The following is a 22601-nucleotide window of genomic DNA, read 5'->3' on the forward strand; positions in this document are numbered from 1 at the left end:
TGTGGAATTTATTATTTTTTTCCCCCTCCCTTATGCTCCGCCCTGAGTGTGGCTACACCAAGGCGTATTGTAAGCAGGCACTATGATGAAGCATGTCACATACTTTGGTATGTGAGTGAGGGCAGTTTTTTCAAACAGATGAGTTTGTCTTTTTTGTTATATGTTCTGTCTTGTGCTCTCCACCCCCGTTGTGTGTATACTTGAGAATTTATGGGGGTTCGGGGTAGTAGAGTTTATTTTTAGACCCTCTCTCCTTCTATGTGTAAAGAAACAAGGACATAGACCCGCTAGTGCAACCACTGCACAGAAGACGAGTAAGATGCAAACGCAATAGATATTGTGGCAAATGTTAGACATGCAATCAGCCTGAAACTGCTTGCACACGGTCTAACACCTAGGGGTGGCGTAGTAGCTTTCATGATTGAGGGACACGAATCATACTGAACAGAGGTATTTTATTCATGGATTACATTCCCAGCAGCAAATGCTAGAACAAAAACATTTCATTACTACAGAGAAGATGAAACACCAACAGAATTTTGTCCATATGAGGACATTGAAGTTCCGCTCACGTACCAGAAACACTGGTTTAAGGGTACCCTACCCCATACAAGAAGTAGAGTAAGATTCGGTCAGCTTGGAAGAGAAGCAGCGACATGGCCAATATTAGCGGCCTACACACCACATCCTGACATTGAAACAATGCAAGCAGGAGACTTACTTATACTTCACAAAGAATTAATACACATTTACAGAAACATGACACAGTTTGTCATGAGGACACTAACAGTCCATCCGGCAATGGTTACAACAAGTACAACTACAGTTCAAACTACAGCAACTAAAATTGCCCGCAAACTTTCCACGCAGTAATGAGTAAAATGCCCTCAAAATGTGAACAAATGCCATTCTGAGTAGCCTAGAAAATAACACAGCTAGAAGGAGTATTTCTGAATTCTAGCCCTTATGAAAAACACAGAATACTGACAATCTACTTACCCATGGCGATAACACCACAGATAGAGAATTGTACCTCTTGGGGTACTGTTTTCGCTGCCATATATTCCAGAACTCATGGTATCCCATAGTTAGCAGTAAAACCAGATGTATTAAGACAAATACAAAATGAGTACGGAGCAGAGCCTCCTCTGAACCTAGGGATGAAATTACTAGGTAATTATGCCCATGTATCAGCCATACCATTAGCAAATATTAAAAGGGAGGCAGCATCAGTGGTTATCCGCCAGCGCCTGAGGGAGTTCAGTCCTTTACAACAGGAGCACAAACTACCTAAAATAATTAAAACTGCATATGCAGAATTAGGCAGAAACAGTTTGGATGGAAAGGCATTGAAACCACAATGGATGGGGAGGCCTGGAAAGGACAACTTCAAGCAGACATCTGCTTCATCAAAAAAGGAGTGGGACGATGACAAAAAACAGAAAGTTAAAGAAAACAGATCTCAATCCAGAGGTAGATCTCCTCCACCGGAGCCATCAGAAAGGAGGTATAACCTTAGGAATAGGGACAATATTAGAAACCCTGACAGGTATCAGGATACTGATACACGTTCCTTTCGTTCCTTTCAGGGTCCAACAAAAAACTCTGAGATGGAAGGATGGTCAGACAGACAAGAAGCGTGTACAAAGTCAAGAGACAAGCAGCACGCTCAAGACTATACTTCCAAAAAAGAATATAAACTAAAACAAAAGTCACAGTTCAAAAAGAAGAAAGTTGCAGGTCTAAAGGTCAGACATGCCGAGAATTCTGAGGACTGAACTATTGAACAGGAATGGGCTCTGACGATGCAAGACAGTGTGGCAGAAGTAACAATAGCTCGCCAGAACCTGATGGAATTTTTGGTGACAGTGGACTTGAATGATTATATCACGATGGAAACACCCAATACTAAGGTAAGTGTCCCACATACATTGTATGAAATAACACTCCAAATGAAGGGGGACAAGCCCAGGAAATGTATAGGTCTCTTTTGGGAGAACCTGACGTTTGGTTATGACATCCTTTTAGCTGAACAAGATTGGCCGCCAGCATTCACCAGGGTTTGCCCTAGGGGAGAAACAGGAATTATATCAGTCTTTTCTGACCCTGATTCCAAATAGCTAAAATACACATATTCACTGGAGTGGGTGGGGGCCCTGACCCCGGCATTATTTTAAAACCATGTTAGTTGGGATGAGGATTCAAACCACCACATAATTTCATTAAAAAATACTCAGTGAGATCTTAGATCAACTTGAATACCAAGGGGTGATTGAAACTTGCACCTCTAACATGGATAATCCTTTGTTTTTGGTCATGAAACCTGACACCTCACATTGTCTACTATTAGTTTACGGGCATTTAAACACTTGCACAAAGACATAAGCAGTACAAAATGCACATAGTGCTGCATAAATGAATAACATTTTGCGGAAAAAATACAAAACCACACTTAATATCTCAAATGATTTTTTTTTGCCAGAATATAGTGCCTGAAAGCAGGTATTTAAACAGCATTCTCTGCGTTAGGCGCCCAGCATCAAGTCTGTCAACTGCCCCAGGGAAATAAGACCACCCCGGGTTGTTTCCGGACAGAGTAACTGAATTATTTCTGAATTTGGACGAAGAAGCATTGTCCTATGTGGATAATATTTATCTAACGGATGTTGACCTGTAGGAACACTTGAACAGAGTGAATACCATAATTTTGGGATTTGCGTCTGAGGGTTACAAATTTGATTAAAAACGTTCAGCTGCAGCAGAAAGAGGAAATACTATACCCGTTCTAGTGGAAAATCAAGGGAGTGGAGTTTAGGGGATCTGCTCATAAGAAACAAAAGGGAAAGGAAAACGGGGCAATATAAAAAGGTTAAAAAGAAAAAGGAGAAAAAATACATATTTTTATGATCCTCCAAGAAAAACAAGTTGTTAGAATAAACTGTTAAGATAAAAGGCGTTGACTGAATTGTCCTTAACATCTGGTGGATCGTATTTAGCTTGGAATTGTACATGCCAGGTGTTTTGGCAAATGGTGTCTCAAAACTAGTAGTCTACCTCTACCTGCATCTTGTTTTTGAGAGTACATACAACCTTGAGTGGCATCAGCCAGGGGAGGGAGGTGGCCTTACAAGAGTAACGCGCCCGCGCGCACGAGCACGTGCACGCTTCGTGGCTTTTCCCCTTAATGAAATTCTCTGCATTGCTTTGCATTGAACTGTTTTTATTCACATTTGTAAATAGAATTAATTTAATTTATTCTACTTCTGGACGCACACATCCCTACTCAGCTATCTCTAGGGAACTGAGGTGTCTATTGGAGAGGAATGGATTCACGGCCTGCGACTTGTTTATTTAGAGGGGAGACTCTGGCTGTGCAATGTACTGTGTACTTTAAATTGACCCTTGCCTGAACCCGTTGCTGCCAGTCAGCGCTAGACAGTGGGGCAGTAAATTATGGAAGGAACCAAGGCCCAGTCTGCGCCATACCACCCCGCCTCCCTTCCGTCACCACTATTGCTTGATGCTTTTAACTCATGTGACTCTCAGAATCTACCCACTGTCATTCCCAGATTTCTAAATCAATGTCACTTTCTGAGAGGGCTCATTCACATCCCTTTTTAGGTCTGGACATGGCATGCATTGTCTGCTGTGAAAAGACCAGTTGTCATTTACAGTGGGCTTTAGAGCACGCCCATGGCTTACTGTTAGTGGGCTACATTCAGGGGTGTAGCAGTGAGGTTCGGGAGGTGTAAATGTCACATTTTCCAAATAAAAAAGCAGTGAAGGGGTGAGATGATCAGGGTTCAGGATGTACTGTTTCCGTGGACATGGACGATGATTGAAATCATACTATTCTTATACTAAGGAGTGCTGTTTGAATTTATCTCTTTAACAATCTTCATTTGTTAGTGTCATATTGAGAAGTGCTATATTATCTAGTTGAAATGTGTTTGTCCTTTTCAAATGATGTTAAAAAAATAATAAAAAATAATGTCAAAACTTGGCATATTAACATATAATTATCGTTTTTTATCGTATTAATTCCAATTTGATGTTATAGTCATCAGAAACAATTTTTGATGTTATTTTTTACTTTCCCGTCCCTAAAACATAATAAATGATACCACACATGGGCATATAAACAGTTATACCCTATATCTCAAATAATGGGCAGCCATTTTGGAAAATCTGCCATATTGGATTAACGCGTCATGATAGAGTGGTAGACTTTTCACCTTCGTTTTCTACGGAAAATTTTCAATAAGAATCCACTCACAGAAATTGTATTGCAATTAATTCTAGGTTAGCCCCTTTTTTGAACTAATTTGACTTGACTATAGTTGCGGCTCAATCAGTGTACACCTACCTAATGAAGGTGAAACAGTACCAATTGCATACAAGTCACAATTGTCCACAAATGCTGAAATGCGTTTTGCATCCACAGAAAATACGGTAACAGCGGTACAGACTGCTGTAGTGAAAGATCGAGCACTGCCTTAAGGAAAGTGAATAATTGTCGTTACCCCGGTTCCATCCTTAGAGGCTGCGACAAAGACAAGCGTTCCCAACGCTATAGCCTTACATCTGAGATGGATAGAATGGGCTAATTCTCTTACGGCAACCAATTTAGAATACAGGTATGACCCAAGTGTAAAGACACAAGCATTTCTACAGTACGAACAAGAATATCCTCTCCCAAATGAAATAATGCCTCTAGATCAGTATAAATATATAATTTATCTTGACGGATCTGCATAGGAGGTAAACAGTAATACAGCGCTGCATGCGCTATCGTTGAAAGACACATGCCGGATGGAAAGTTCCATCCGAGTTGTACAAAAACTCAATCTCTAGTAGACTACACAGCACAGTTAGCAGAATTAAAAGCTCTGTTACTGGCACTGGTAAATACGGATCGAGAATTCCCCACACTAATTGTGTGTGATTGGTTTTACTGTGTACAATCGTATAATGAGTACCACTGGGGACAGAACGGGTTCAAAGATGCAAAAGGTGGCACAATTAAGCACAAAACACTTTGGGAACAGGTAGTGAGGTTGCAAAATGAACTACCAAAGGCTCACGTGATACATACACTGAGTCATCAATGTGATGGCATTCACGTTGAAGGGAATTCATTGGCTGAAAACGCCGCAAAGGGGGCTGTACGCACGGCTTCTGTAGCTGCAATCACTCGGTCAAAAACGAGAATAGACAGTGAGATTATGGTTGCAATTATTGCTATGCGCAATAAAATGGCACTAACAAAAAGGTTTCCACTCAAATACTCCTACAAGTTAGATGCCAATATCATTCCATTTGCTCAGATTCCTGGAGTGGGGATAGAGTGATACCTAATACCTAATACCTAATCGTAGGTTAGGTTTAATTCTAGCAGCACATGAGAGTATAGGTTCTGCACAGGCTGGAGGTACGGCGACTGTTTCCATGCTGAAACAATGCTACTGGTGGCCAGGATTAACTAAGCTAACTAAAGACTAAGTCTTGAAATGTGACATCTGCCAACAGATAAAAGGACTTCACCATAACGCATCCAGCGCAGACACCTTTATTCATTTCAGACAAACCATTCATGTGTGTTTATTTGAACCACTGTGGCCCCTTACAAAGTGATGGGGCTTACAGATATATCATGGTTGCAGTGGATTCCTGATCTGAATTCCTATGGGTGTGGCCTGAGCTCTCAGCTGACATTCGAACTGTTACAAAAGATTTTCAAGTCTTTATATGGACATGCACAATTGGCACATTACATTCTGACTGTGGCCCCGCGTTTAGCTTTAGGGCTACAAGGATGCCATGGAAGGATTGGGTGTAGAATTGCGGTACTCCTCTCCATATCATCCCGAGGGAAATTCGGTAGTGGAAAAGAAAACCAGGGACTTAAAGCAATAATTAATAGCTAGAGTATTAGGCATGGGAATAAATTGGGTACAACATTTGTATGGAGTTCAACAAGCATTGAACAACATGCCAAGAAGTTCTCAAGGAGGGTAACTCTGTAGTATCCTGTTCTTGCTAATGTTCTGCCATTTTTACTACCTGCTCAGCCAGTGTAAATATGCTGTGTGTTGCATGGAATGATGCGTTTTGGAATGTTGGATGCCTGTGAGGTGAGGTTGATAGTTGAGAATGGGCTGAGCAGGAGGCAGGCTGCTCCTGGTGGGGCTGCTTCACTACAACTTCTCTATGCGTAACCTACTTCGATAAATCTACTTAAATTACATCCTACCTGTGTGGACCTCGTTACTAAATTATTTTGGCGACTAGTTGGTGACTACCTACGTGTTACAACTGGACTTTCAGGGACCTGGTGAACATAAGAGGACCTGAAGATGAAACAATCTACAAAGCATACAGATGTTGGAAACACAATGTACAAAAGGAGGTATCCACTGAGAAAACACATAAACAAGAAATAAGGGATTTCTACACTGAACTACAAAGACGTCTACACAAAAGACAGAAGTTCTTCACAGAAAACCAAAGATGTCTCCAAGAAACATGAAAAGATGAAGCACTACGCCTCTCAGCCCCACCAGTGTCATCACCATCTGACAGCCCAAGCCCAGGCGTGCTGTGATCATCTGAATTACTTTCTTTGGACTTTGAATTTTACTAGCAGTCATCAAACCAAACAACATACTGCTTGTCAACAGTCAACAAGCCCACCAACATATTGCTTGTCAACTAGGATGGCAAGAATGGCCTCTTCCAACAATCTTCAACAACAAGTGACAAAGCGCAAATGAATCATGTCTTCTACAGAATGTTTGCTGGATGCAGTGCATCGGTGTGCTGGTGACACGTAGTTCAACAGGGCCAAAATGTGTTTTTGGAGGTCTGTGATCTTTGCTGTTGTGTCAACCTGTGTGAAGTCTAGTACTTCAGCCCATCCGGGCTGGAGAACATTCTTTGGCGAATTTCTTGTCTCCAACTGACTGTGATGGTGTTCAACAATGGAGGTGTCGAGCATGTGAGACATTTTACAAGATGTTCTGATGTCTATGTGTTTCCATAAGATTCTAACTCGCTCAAAATTCTGCATAATGTTATGGGTTAATTTAGATTGCCTCTGAAGGAAATGTTGTGAGTGACTTTCCTTCCTCATGTCACAGAAGTTGTGGTGTTTAGCACTCTGCCTTATCTGTGTTTGTTTCAAGTGGAGTGCAACACTTCTGGTGAGTTAGTTATCCTTTCATCACAGTTTCTCTGATCAGTGACCCGGCTTCTGTGGCCGTTAAACCGCTCCCATGCATTTGGAATCCAAAAGACTTTACAGTTTTAACGCGTGCATCATTACCTGAGTTCCTCGTCACGTGAAGCCTCGTAGTCTTTGTCAATGTTGCTATGCAACTTTCCGTGCTGCACTTGGGCGCATTGATGCACCAACATGCTGTGAGTCACCCGGGGCTGCGCATTGTACGTGCCGCCGTTTTTGGATATTCTGATGAAGTTTAGTGGAACGATCGTTAGCAACGCTATCCACACTCATGTATTTGCTATATGCCTTGTGGTATAGAGAAAGGAATGTACAGAGCACTCATTATGCTGCCAAGATGTGTCGCATGATTTACAGCGTGTACAAAAAGTGGTTTCTACTTTTCATTTCTCTTCTCCAGTTTCTTCAATGCATAGACCACATTCCAAAGGTGAATCTCTTGGTCCTGACTCGTCGGTCTTAATGTTTGCGATGACAAGCACACCTCAACCGGAAAGGAGCAAATTTGACAGTTAATGTACTCTGGTGTGCCACACAGAGTTGCTGTTACGTCCACCTCTTTAACATGACGCACAACATTGATGAATGTTCATCTATTTATAAGCCTATTGTGTACTAGGCTGTCATTACAATTTAGTTTCTATTTTTTGTTTTTCTCCATTTCAATATGGAACTGTTTAGCTACCCATTTATCCTGCATGGGTTTGCTTAGTTGGATTTCTAGGCATATCACATTACGGTCTTCTACATTGGGTACATAGCTTCTTGGTTTCAATGCTCATTTCCTTTGTTCACACTTTACAATTTACTCTTCCCTACGGAGGGATGGCAATGGGTCACAGCCCCAATTGCTTACATTACTTTTGCCTCTTTTGGTTTTTCTCCCATTTACGCTGAATCAGGTTGTGTCTACCCTCACCTAGAGTACTTGCATATGGGTTTTAGTCCCATCCAAGTTAGCTTTTCGCACTCATAATAGGGGGTAGGCTTTGGGTGTCAGTCCCATTTACGTTAGCTTTCCTCCCCTATGGCTGGGGTAGGACATGGGTGTAGTCCCATTTACATAAGCGAATCACCCTTTTGTCAGGAGTAGGTCATGGGTTTTAGTCCCATCCACATGTGATAGTGGTACATTATTACCCCTTCTTAGGGTGTGTCTTATGGGGTGTTTGCCCCATCTCTGCTAGTGGTTACCCTCACACGAGGTTGTCCCTATGGGTGTCATTCCCATCTTACACTTCCCTCGTCACTAGCTTCACACTAGTAATCCCCTGTTGTGGTACAGTTTATTTTTATCAAAAAGGAGTGGATTTTGGACCAGGAGCCGCAATTTAAATAGGGCCTGCATACAGGGCTCCTAGTAAACATTGCTACAGGAGGTATACAGTTCCTAGGGGGGACGGGGAAGGCAAGTCTTTCTTCAGGATGCCCTCACACACCCCGAAGGATGTCATGCTTCATCATTGGGCTTTTCTCCTCGTCAGGCCGGCGCTGCAATGCCCGAGAGGCTCACCGTAAACTGGACAGAGATCTTTTGTTTGGAGAAGCTATAGGGTGCGTGCGGGTGAGGGGGTAAGGGTAGTGAGAGGAAAGTGAAAGTTAAAATAAGTCTGGAGCAGTCCTAAAATGTTTTAATGTTAAAGGTAGTTCCAGCTTGGTTAAAAGTACGTGGATGCCCTATGTGGATGCAATGTTCCTAGAGGGCTATCACTGTGAAATGGGTCGACATGTTTCGTGCCTCTATTGCTCCTAACAAGTCATGTGGCACTTCATCAGGACCTAAGTAAATAGTGTGGTGCACTACTAGAAGTCTGGCTCCTTATTGGTGGGGTGGTAACCAGACAAAATAGAGTAACGCCCTAGTAGACATATACTGGGCAGTAGCGAAAGACCTGTAGGGGAAAAAAGGGGCGACACAATGGCAATTAAAAACCTATATTATTCGGTGATAGCCCTCTAGGAGCATTGCATTCACATAAGGCATCCACATACTTTTAACCAAGCTGGAACTACCTTTAACATTAAAAAAAATGTAGGACTGCTCCAGACTTATTTTAACTTTCACCTTTCTTGCACTACCCTTGCCCTCTTACCGCACGCACCCTATATCTTCTTCAAACAAAAGATCTCTGCCAGAGAGTTCCGTTTACAGTGAGTCCATCGGGCATTGCAGCGCCTGCCCAACGAGCAGCAAAGCCCAATGATGAAGCATGACATCCTTCGGGGTGTGTGAGGGCATCACAAAGAAAGACGTGTCTTCCCCGACTCCCCTAGGAACTGCATACCTCTTGTAGCTCAGTTTATTTTTAGTCTATACTTAGACATTTTTGTTGTTTTCTTGCAATGTTATGCTTATATTATATTACATTGTAAATTTGAAATGCTACGTAATCTTTTTATATTACCATGTCAATTTGAAAATGAGGGAGAATGAGTGATACTATTTGAATTTTCTTCTCTCCTTCTCTGTTTTCTCGCCTGTTCAGTTCTCCTTGTGATATCTTTCATCTTTTGATCCTTGGAATCTGGACTATATTTGGTTGTTGTCTTTTTTTGTTTTCTGTCTTTCCCTTATTATAATGTGATTCTCGTTCTTCCTTTACGCTTGAGGATACCCTTCTTTCACTACTGTGTGTGTCTGGGTGTAAGGCTACTGTTGAGTTTGTATTGTGCTATGTCTTTCTTCCTTGCATGTCTGTCTGGCCAGTATCTTCGACAAAGCTCAGTGGCCAAAACAGTGAATTTAATTTGAAAACCTCACCAATCATCTCATTGGGAGCAAAGAGACTTGTCATCGCTGAACATTACAGCAGTTCCTATAGCCAATGGTATAGTTTGGGACAAGGTTGATTACGATATATTTGGTTCGACCGAAGTTTTAAAAATACCAAATTTATTTAAAATATCATTGAGTGACGTTTTCCGATGATTGGAATTATGAAACTCTAAATAATATGTTGTCTGATTTGGAAAAATCTGCTGCATTTTCTAATATCGAAATGTTGGAAAGCACATAAGATTTTAAAACAATGTATTGCGGTCAACATTATGGTCCTCATCATCTACATAAATCTGCAAATCCTAGAAATGTGTTCACATATCACCAATAGGAACATTGCCCAACACCGCCAAAAAGCAGTTAAAAAATTTTTGCACATAAGTTTCCATATTTTTCAGGGTTTAACATGTCTGACCCACCTCTTATTATTATAAGGTTACACTAACACCAGCACAGAAAAGTATGTTGACAAACACCAAACAGATTTACTCTGCTTCCTTTATTGCCCAGTTGTCTGAAAAAGGTGACGACTTATAGAAATACACTATAGACTTAAAATCTGTCTGGGATACTAGAGATTTGCAAGTACAGGGGACAGAAGCTCTATCTAGAGCATGCCTCATTCCCCAGCAAATCATGGTTTTGAATGCAACAGTGCAACAAATGTCATGTCTTGAACTAGCCAAGAACAAAGACTTGAACATGCCTCGGATGCCCACACCATCACACACTGACAATAACATAACATCACAGGAAGGGATTACAGTAGATGACATCATGTGCTACGACAGCTCAGATCCTGATTGGAAAGGGTGATTGATTTGGCCCATAGACGCAAATAGATGTGACGAAAGATTCATGGGTAAAATCAAAGGGTTTAATATCCACAGGCCAGATCCATGCTATGTACAAAGAGAATACCCGGGGGTAGTGACATCTTACAGTGTTAGGAAGTTGTGCCTCGATTGGCTTAAAATATTAAACTTACAAAGGTGAACCAACACTTGTCCTTACTTACAGAGGATGTGGACCTACAGGATTTTTTATTGGGTCCCAGATAGCCATGGCAAAATGTTTATTATATGCTGTCTATAATTAAATTTGGAAAACCTCCCAACATGAGCCAGTAGAGAGATTACGAGAAATAGATAGGATTAACTTTGTTGACAATGTTACAACTACGTTGACTTCCAGGTTATATTCACTGGACAACATTGTATCTTCTGTTGTAGATATACCAGAACAGGATCTGTCCATACTACAGTACGGACAATCACAATTGCGTTCTATTATATTATTAAGCTGGACGCTGCAATCTTTGTGTGCAGGCTATGCACCTTGGCATTTCAATAACACTGTCTCTGTTCTCTGCGTACAAACAGATAGAAATGTCACCAAGGGGAGCAAAATATACAATGCTGCATATTGAAAAACTGGACAGATTCGCTTTTACAGTGGCAGAATCACCATCCACAGAATGGTTAATTCATGGCCACTTAACTCTACCGGTCACCAATTTTCAGTGTCAATATTGCCGTAAACAAAAGCAATAGAAAAATAACACTGGGTGTGGGCTTCCCACAGTAAGGCCAAGCCTCTCAATCATAAAAAAACAGAATAGATGCCAGTACCGCGAATGCTACTAAACAAAACTAAATTGTCTCACACAGAGAATTAAACTGAGTGCGGGAAAAAACGATTTTTTGGAATTGATCACAGTTTATTTAACATATATTTTTTTGAAACTTTCGTTGGTTATTATTCACTAAAAATACACAGAGAAAATTACGAAGCAAACAATACATACAACAGTTTTGATAAAAAAGACTGTAGCCTAAAAATTGTGCATAAATGACAAAACAATCAGTCAGACATAGTTGATCAACATCAGCATTCCATTCTGGCACTCACACACAACACAAACATACAATTCAATATTTGCAATTCAGATATCACAAGTTAGGAATATAAATGTACACCAAAGAAACTTGTTTGTTTGACTTGAAAGCTATTAAAGAATAACATAAACACAATTGAGTGGATAGAGATCTTATGGTGTAAACACACGGTCTACCCGTTTCGAACCCCTGACGGGTTGGGAGGTTCTCATCAGGACCTCATAACTGTAGGGGGAGAAAACGAGACCTGGATCACTAAATGTGGTAATGTAGTAGAAGATACAACTAGCTGCCTTAACCAGCGAAAACCTCTTAGCTTTGCAACAAGTGATGTGCAATGATTACTTAGTAACCGGACGTTGACAACTAAAAAGGGGGTACAAAGAAGCCAAAAAGCATCATGAGTGTGTACTCTCAACAGGGCCCACCCTAGAAATTCATTAAAGAGACTGTGCACTTACTTTACAGTTGCACAACGGAACTGTGTGATATCTGTGAAAAATGAGGGAAAGGACTATTATAGATGCTTGTTGAAAAAAAAACGTAGCTTAGCAAATCACCTGGTCAGAGCGGCGATGCCACAAAAAGAGATGTTATCAGTCAGAGCCTATGCTGGGTTACCTCCAGTTGTTGGACATAAAAAATGCGGGTCGTGTTCATACTGTGTTGCAACAAAAGAAGGTTCGGTCTTCCAACACAGGAACATCTATTGGAGACACAATTCATTCACTAACTGCAGATCACACAATGTTAAATATGGCATAAAATGCCCATGCGATCTCCTTTATATTGGAAAAACCAATCAAGAAGTCCGAGCAAGGATTACACAGCATAAGTCGCGAATAAAAACGAAGGTCTTGACCGCGCTATTGGTCAGCCACTGGCAAACTATGGATCAAAGGAATCTGACCTCAAATGGACAGTTATCCTAAAAGTCGACAGAGTACTATTCATGGACTCCATGTTTCAATAATCTTGGTAATATGGTTAATGTTTGCTTAACCTCAGTCCATGCATAAATTCCACTTTTATAAACCTATGTTCAACTTCCTTTATTACAGCATGAAGTCGTCCCATGCCCGACCTCATCAACTCCAGCCCTTGAAGGTTTTTCAAGGCTTTACAACCGGTAAGATGCCTGTTTTCGACCAGCGAAGTTATAAGATGAGATGTCCCTTCGGTATTCCCTATCATTCATTCCGTCTTGCCGTTTTTTCATTAGACCACAGAATAGACCGCAGAACCATTGTAAACCCCGTCTGGCCCTGAAACTATATTCGTGACAATAGGGGTGAGAATTCATATTGGATTATTTTTCTTCTTCGCCAAGTTATCCTTTTCCCTCAGTCTAAAACTGAGTTGTCCATCTTTTAAACAGGTCCACGTTCTCCACCCGGCAGCATTCAACCACTTTCCAACGGATACATTTAAAGAGAGATCCTATACTTTATGTAAAAGGTGAGTAAAATTGGGGACACTATCAGTTCCCACTAGGTAATCGCTGATTCAGTGTGTCTAACATCGAACGGAACAGTTTAGCCTACTCTCATGTTGTTCTTTTCCAGACCCAGATTCACGTTTCCAAAAAACTGCGGTCCTTACCCCACGCTCATGATCCACACTAATCGGTAAGCCGTTGAGGGTACGCTTAAGTCGCCTGGCAAACCTCCCTGGTGTCAGGTCCTGTATTTAATAAATCAGTTGTCCAATTCATGTCTCTCGCATCCTTTTTCTTTGTTCCATTCTTCTTTTTTCAGATACTTCATTAGGCCCTGAACAGAAGCCCAAATAACCTGGTGGGATTCGAAACGCGTGGGCCCTGCCACACATTGGTCCGCGAGAGCCGCTGGTTATTTAATGAATCTCCCCTGCAGCTCTATGTTGTACATTACCTAGGATTAACAATTCCAATGAGTTTTGATCACCTTGTTTGATATACAGGAATGTACTAGGCATAAATTAATTTTCTTCACTTCACTGTAAAACCTTTGCAGACCGTGGCTTTTTCTTTCTCTGTATTGTATTGTATATATATATTGTATTACATGCTTTGTGTTTTCTCCTTGGCTGGTTGAGTGCGTAATGTTTGGTTGTGATATGCGTGCAACTTTGAATGAATGATTGATGTATAGTTATATTCTAATGTCTCATGTGTCCTTTTTTATAAGAAACCTCTTTTGTATGATGAACTGAAGAATCTGTTTGAAATGTTCTTTCCAAAATTTGCTAAAATAAAAAGCTATTAACTAGCAATCCCCATTCTGGAATTTCTCCTCTAGTTTTGGATGATTATTTGTTTACTTTAATCCACTCATATCAGTACTGGCAATTCTGTTCGTTTTATAATTATTTAGGCTTAGCCTTACTGATTAGAGCCAACCCTTAGTTGTTTCTTGAGGGTTTTAATAATAACATCTTTAACATTGATTCCCTTAACAGTATCACATTTTCTTATAGTTGCAAGAAAGGGTTCAATACCAATTAAAAACAATAGTGGGGAAAGGGGACCCCCCTGATGCATATCTCTAAAAAAGGAGAATTGATTAGAAATTCGGCCGTTAATAAATAAACGAGCAGTAGGAGCAAAATATAAAGCTGAAACCATGCGGATATAAATGTCACCAAAATGAAAAGACTATAAAGTATGAAATAGAAATTGCCAATGAATTTTATCAAAGGCTTTTTTACATCCAAAGCCATGACTTCTGAAGGACTAGCCAAAGTATGACCTTGTTTAATGACATGTAACAAAGTTCTTGTATTATTAGCTGAAAATCTATTTTTCATAAACCCAGATGATCTGGATGTATGATAGAATCTAATATAGGGGATAAACTTGTAGCCAATATTTTAGCATATAATTTACAATACTAATTAATTAAAGAAATTGGGTGATAATTAGAAACAAGAGTGGGGTCTTTATCTGGTTTAAGAAGAAACATAATTAAAGCCTCAGTAAAAGAACCAGATGTACTTCCTGATGAGCCAAACAATGTGAAAAGTTGAAGTAATAAAGGTGAGAGTTGGGATTGAAATTCTTTATAAAATTCTGCAGGTATATCATCAGGACCCGGAGATTTATTTAGTTTTAGAGATGATATAGCAGATAAAATTTCATCCTTAGTAATGGGTAATTCGAGTTTATTTGATTGTGAAAACTTAGGTAGATCACATGAGGAAAGGAAAGAATCTACCAAAGAATCATAATTAAAATCAGGTTTATTATATAGCTTAGAGTAAAAGTCCAAAACTTCATTGACAATATCTTTATAAGACAAAGCAATTTTACCATTAGAGCCATGAATGGAAGTGATTTGAGTTTTATCTCTTTTAATACGGAGATAGTTTGCTAAACGTTTTCCGGATTTGTTTGCATTGAAACTAAATTTAGCTTTGGCCATAGAAATCTGAATGCTAGCTCTTTTACTAAGAATTGTTTTAAAATCATAGCAGAGATTTTGTAACTTATCCCTATGTTGTGGATCATTAGACGTAATAAAGAGACGTTCATATTTTGCTATTTGCTTTTATAGACATTTAATATTTGCATTGAAGGTCTTATTTTTGTGGGCCATAATAGAAATAGTAGCTCCCCTAACAAAATCTTTAAAAGCATCCCATCTATTAACCATAGAAGTAGAACCTTCAGGATTCAGTTGAAAATAATCATTAATGGCAGATAAAAGTTTTGGCTTATTATGTTGATTGAGTGCTATGCTGGAAATTCATTCTCAATCTAGATTGCTTGGTGAAGGTTGAATTTAGATTTAAAATACAAGTAATCATAGCATGATCAGAGACATCATAATTTTCAATCATCATAGGGGTTTTGATAGGATTAATAAGTTGTCTTGTGACTAATATATAATCAATTCTAGAATGGGAATTGTGTGGGTATGAAAAGAAAGTAAAAAAAAATTTCAGTAGGAAAATGGAGACGCCAGATAACAACTATTTTTGTAGTTGGAAGAAACGTTTAAAAAGCAAAATAAAGCTTAGGGAGATGGAATTTTGTACTAGATAATCTATCTCATAAACGATCAGAGATAACATTAAAATCACCAGCAACAATTAACGGGGCATTCCCAATTTTTAATACCTCCGTTGCAAGATTATTCCAAAAAACAGGATCATTCGCCGTTTACCGATGAGATTTCTTTGCAAATAGTATAGCTACACCATTTTTCTTGCCATTAGCAGGAGAAGAAACAATACTGTCAACCCATTTTCTTTTCATAATAATCTAGGATGTTATCATCAACATGAGTTTCTTACAGAAAACAAAAATCAGCTTTGGAACTGCCTAAATAATCTAAAATGTTTGTACGTTTAACTGGATGGCGCAAACCTTTAACATTTAAGGACACAACTTTGATATAGGCCATAATGGAAGAAAAAGAGAGAAAAAGGTAAGAAGAGGATAGTCAGAAAGAGCACATGTAATATGAAGTGAATAAGAGAAAATAGTAAATCCAATATAAATAAGGGAAAGGGACAGGAAAAAGGTAAAACAAGGAAAAAACGACAAACAAAGTACACAAATATAAAGTAAGAAACGTAGACACACTTTACAAGTATGACCGGAACCGTTGGAGCCCTATATAATAATTAACCATTAATATGTCAGAACAAATGCAGCCATATGTATTCAAGTATTAGAGTCATGAGTATCCATGGAATGCTTTGAATGATATTCCAAAAACTGTCGCAGATCATCAGGACGATGAAAAGATTTTGAAAGATTGTCTTTACAGATATGCATTGTTGACGGATCAAAAAGACCATATTTGAATCCAAGACTACGTAGTTGAGGATGTAGAGCAGGGAAATCTTTGCAAATTGCAACTGTCTCCTTGGCAAAATCCTGATGAATAAAGATTTTATTCCCATTGACCATCAAAGAAGGAATTTCTCGTGCTGCTTTTCTAATCAAAACTAGGTGGTGATGTCAGAGAACTTTGAATATCATTTGTTGAGGTTTAGTATGCTGAGGATTGCGATGAGAGGGTATCCTAAGAGAATTATCTATCTCAAATTATTCTGGAAATTTAATTTGCAGAAGGTCCAGAATCAGATTTTCCAAATTTAATCTGCAGTTGCCACCCTCAACATCCTCCGGCAAATAAAAAATGCGTAAATTGTATTGCCTGTTGCGATTTTCCATATCTAAAAGCTGCATAGACATAGGTGATATTTTTGCAACAAGCGGGGAAAAGGATTCAGGCTTGGCCTTATTATCCTGATTTTTAATTGCATTATAGAGAGATTTTTATTGACAAACTTGCCATTTCCTTTCGCACATTTTTAATCTCTGAGGCAATAGAATCAGTATTGAGACGAAGTGCTTGAATTTCTTCCAAAATTAAGGCTAAGGAAGGTTCTGGTGATATCACCACCTTTGATTTGATAGGTGGAGGTGACACTTGCTGCATCCGTTTAGAATGAAGAGTATTTTTATTATCCATTTTTTGATATATGAGAGTCAATAAGTCGTAAAAAGTAGAAAGAGTGAGAAAAAATACACGTAGCAGTGAAGAAATCCTTATTAGAGCAGGTGCAGCAGCTAAAAAGGGCGATGGGAGTGGCTAGGCCCAAGCCAGGCTCTTTCCTAAAGGATTGCTCTGCCCCCCTGACTAACAAGTCTGGCTGTACCTGAAAGCAGAGCTGGAGCAGAGTCTGCAGGACTGAAAACATCGCTTTCTTTGACGAAATTCATCAAAAAACACACCAAACGACAGGTACTGGCTCATGCAGATTAGTGACCTTACTTTCACCACATTTGTGACCAAAAATCGCCGTCTTTGAGCCAAAACTAGCAAGAAAATGCCAAAGCTCACTCGGGAGCGGCCATCTTGCGTCGCGCGCTCCAGAGAAGTGTTTCTAAGTGGTATAAACTATGAGAACACTTTAAAGGGATCACTCATATGCCAGGATATAATGCTGCATATGGCCTGCAACGGTTCAGTAGCAAACTTGTCCTGTCACTTGAGGGGTACCCTCTTCTGCAGTGATCACCCCAGTATTCAGGCTACTTTTGAACAGGAGTTACTTGATGCTGAATGATCAAGGTTGCTGTGGGATGCTTCCGGGCATCGAATATTTGGTAACCATGAGCTCAAGGGTTACTTGCTGTATGCAAGTATTGTTTCTGCCAACACATAAAGTAAGGGAGGCACTGTTATGGCCTTCACTAAATGTTTCATTAATACGGTTTGATGCTTTGAGCAGAATGAAAGCTGTGCTTCTATAGAAGGCTGTGCCCTTCACCTCCGCTCGAGAGACTTTTGATCTCCAAATAGCAAGGTCCTCAGCTGAGATACAGGCACTCCTACGCACAAACTGCCCCTTCCATTTAGCAGAAATGGTAAATCGTATCTTTAACATGTCTGATACGAAGGGCATCATCCACCTATTTGAGACCGTAGGTTCAAGTCTATTAAGCACCTTTCAGATGGTACTGAGAGTTATACAAAATTTTATACATTCCATATTCTGAAGCATTTTTGGATGACTTCCGCTGATCCCATTTCTAAAAGCAGGTATCCTGATTGGTTTTTTTTCTGTTACACAATGGACATACCTGTCACAAGGAGATGGAAACAGTACTCCTGGAGAGAAAATTCTGTGATCGTATGGTACAACATCTGGGCACTTCTCGCTTGAGAGAACTAAGTGCATCTTGGTTCTTGTCATTTAGACCAGTCTGGATGGACTGTATCTTACCTGTCTTCCAATGCCTGTTCTGCAGAGAAGAATGCACGTTGGATATCTGTCCGACACTTCCATCATGTGCGCAACCGGACGTCAATGCTTTACTGGACCAGATAACGGCCCATATTCTGCAGTGTTCCCAGCATATTCCCATGTTGATGCAGCATTCCTAGAGCCACCGCAGGTAGTATGGGGACCTGTTGCTATGAACACCAGCTCCTCCTCTGACACCCACGCCTTGGATGGCGCACAGGCAGCCCCAGCATTGGCTGCGGACAGTATGGAACATCAGTACGGAACATCATCTGTGCTCAATTGACATCATTTGAGAGGTGTTACAGGGACCATCATCTGTGGAGGCAGGCAGCTATAACGTTGTATCTACCAGCCAGGACACATAAACATTTGACTCATTTGGTTCATTGTGTGCTGGGAAAAATTCAGCCTTATTTAAAACATACCAAAATTGGAACACCAAAACAAAATTGACGCTTCTTTGGGCTTGCATGGCTTTCAAAATGCTTGTAGTAGTTTGGACTATATCTGCTGACACATTAGAGCTATGGGTGAGTGACAATTTATCCTTTTTACATTTTTTCTTTTTTTAAAGATTTTCAGAATTTTAAAAATATTTTAGCGAAACAAATGTTTTTATTATAGCTATGTACGTACCAATATCTAGTCAGCCTAGAGGTACGTTAATAATTTACATATGTCGTCCAGTTGGTAGAGGAGTGGGTGTTATATTGTAACCCTTCACCTATATTCTTCCCTACATTACACTTATAATGGTTTACAGAAACTGACCCTTTACCTAGATACAACACGGCATTCAGAACGTGGGTTTTCCTCAGTTCGAATCTCATACATTGTGCATGAGGTTTCTTGGAAGCACAGCAGGACTACAATCTCCTGTATAAATATATATGTATAAAGTTCATGCCTTAGGCCGACACAGTAAAATAGCGAGGTAGGACCTCTGTGGAGACCTCTGGGGATATATACATCACATCTTGCTAAGATAGACAGAGGAGACCGAAATTTCCCGGCAGACACACTGACCAGAGACGCTGAGGTCCTTGCATGCTGACACTACAGCTCGTAGTGTTCTAAAACATCCCTTGCGGGGTGTCCAACTTGAGACCTGACGGGGTCCCACAGTTTCTCACTTCAGGTAATGGGGTTGACTAAATCCTAGAGGGATTCTTGGCTTAACACCTACACACATGCTAGGTACACTTTGGTACATCTAGTTAGGGAGGCATTGTAGGAGTATGCATCTTTTTATTATCATGTATTTTATATACTTAGAACTTTACCATCCTTTTACTTTCATAATGCTTCTAATCATTTATATCTTTTACTGTTTAACGGTTGTTGCAGCTCATCTATTTTACACCAGAATAACAACTGTTTAATAAATTCTTATTGAAAACGCTGGGCCTTTTTTTTCTGTGTATCTCTCTGAGACAGACTAAGTAAGATGAGTGACTGAGCAAAAAGTAGTATATTGTTTCCACGGTCCTGAGGGATCCGAGTTGTCAAGTACAATGGTTTCCAAAAACGATTCTCTCCTTGGTAAGAGGAGATTATAGTGACTATAGTGTATGGTGTCCGAACACGCAGATCCTGTATTTTTTATAGGAACTACAGGACAATATGAGAAGAAGGGAATGGGGGGTCCTTTAAGGAGAGTGCAGTGGAAAGGGAGAGGTGTGTGTGGATTGGTAGGAGGACTTAAAACACAATGCTTGTCAAACTGGGAAGAGTATACCTTTTTTCCTGTGTATATGTAAGAATCCCAGGTAAAATCTGATGGACATCTCACCATAACTGACTGAAAACACCTCTACACAACTATTCACTACAGAATAACAATTGAAGGGGTGGTGTAACAACTCCCCTGAATGTAGAATTGTTTGGAATAATTATACATCACTGAAAGAAAACACACAGTGAATGGGCAATTCAAGACTAGGGGGTGGGCGAAGCTCGAGTAGTTGCACTACATAGAGTTCCGTGGAGCTGCATAACAACTTTATGGAATTCAGCAGATTTCTGCGAGAAGGTGGAGTTGCTCCACTTGTCCACCCCTTAAATTCTGGTTTGACTCAGGTGCATTTTTTTTACAATTTACTAAGCACCATACTTGAAAAGTAATTGCTTGCAAGAAAGGCAGGTCAGGAAAGCAACCAGAGAGTTACATAGTCATACAACATTTAAAAAAACGCTGTGAGCGGACTGGAAATTAAAATCACCCCCAGCCACAACTTGAAACCAGCCCCATGACACCACCTGAATCGAACCAAGGTAGCAGGGTTGTTTCATGGCGGCTCACCGGGCTCTGTAAGCAGAAACCTACTTCAGAAATGCCTGAGCGGTGAAACCGTCAGTCGGCCATGGGACATGTGCAAAGCTGTTCTGTAGATGTCTTTAGATGGATAAGTAAGATGAGAAATTAAGGTCCGGCATCAAATATCAGTGTCAAAAGGCTTTTTACCTGTGTAAAGCAATGTTTGGTATATATATGGTGCCATGCATGAGCTCAGGGAATGGAGCTATGGACACCTGACCTCTAACACTTTGTGTGATCTGCAACAACGCCCTCATATTGTTCTGCCCGACAGGCCCGCCTGTGATTTTTGAATGACCAGAAGGAGTCCTCCAGCTCATCCTGTGAATGTGACAAAGCAGCGTCCACCTACCTGAGTATGCCTGGCTGTAGTCCTTGCAGCAGTCCCTGGCCTGCGAGCATACCTCGTCAGAGAAGCAGGTGCCATAGACACAGTCCGGCCTTGGCACACCCAGGTCCAGCTGAGCCCCAGAACCATGCGAGGATTAGCAGCAGCGGGTGCAGACTCGATGCTATGGTGTGTGAATGCATTAGGATCTGCGCAGTCTGAAGGGCTCTCACACTGCAGCTACTGTGTAGTCAAAGTGGTTCACACACTGCAACAACTGTGCAGTCTGTCCACAGCACACACTCCTTCCCCTGTGCAGTCTAACGGACTCACATACTGGGCACTGCAATCTGAGCGCTGCTCTTACGTCTTACACTGTGCAGTCTAAGAGGTTTCCCACACCATGCAAACTGAGCACCGCTCAATCTACGGTGCAATATGTGGCCCACTCACACAATGACCACTGTGCAACTTGTGCCCCGTTCACACCACTGCCACTGTGCAGTCTGTACACCACTTCCACTGTGCAGTCTGTGCACCGTTCACATCGCTACCACTGTGCAACCTGTGCCATGCTCACACAATTACCGCTGTGCCTCGCTCACACCCCTACCACTGTGCAATCTGTATCAGTGCACCACTCACATCACTACCACTACGCAGTCTGCACCATTCACATCACTACAGCTGTGCAATCTGTGCCCCGCTCATACAATTACCGCTGTGCAATCTGTGCCTCGCCCTACCAATGTACATTCTGTGCCCTGCACACACCCCTACCAATTTGCTATCTGTATCTCTGTCCCACTCACACCACTAGCACTGTGGAATCTGTTCCCAGCTCACACCACTACTGCTGCACAATCTCAGAAGTTCTCACGCTACCACGCTACCTTTACTCAGGATTTGCGACTCCACATGCCATATGCACTCTGAGGGCTGCTCACACCACACCCACCGCAGAATTCCAGGAGTTTTGACAATACACCACCCTGCTGTGCAGCCCCAGGATTTCCCAGGGAGCTCCAGCCACTGTCTAATCTTGTGCACTTTACTCCCTACCCACAGTTCAGGCTAAGGTGCATGTAGTAAATAGCTGGAGACCACAGGTGTACCACAGGAGGTTTATTGCAGGAGAAAAGCGTAGAGCAACCTCAACACAAGCTGGCCAGGCACAAACTGTCACCACCTAGAACACTAGGAGGAGGCAGAGCCATCTACATTCTGGAATGAGTGACACAGGTAAGAACCATGGTAGAGCATGGAAATAGAGGAAAGATAAATATACA

The sequence above is a fragment of the Lissotriton vulgaris genome, chromosome 7 (genome assembly GCF_964263255.1).
Source record: "Lissotriton vulgaris chromosome 7, aLisVul1.2, whole genome shotgun sequence".
Classification (NCBI taxonomy): Eukaryota; Metazoa; Chordata; class Amphibia; order Caudata; family Salamandridae; genus Lissotriton; species Lissotriton vulgaris.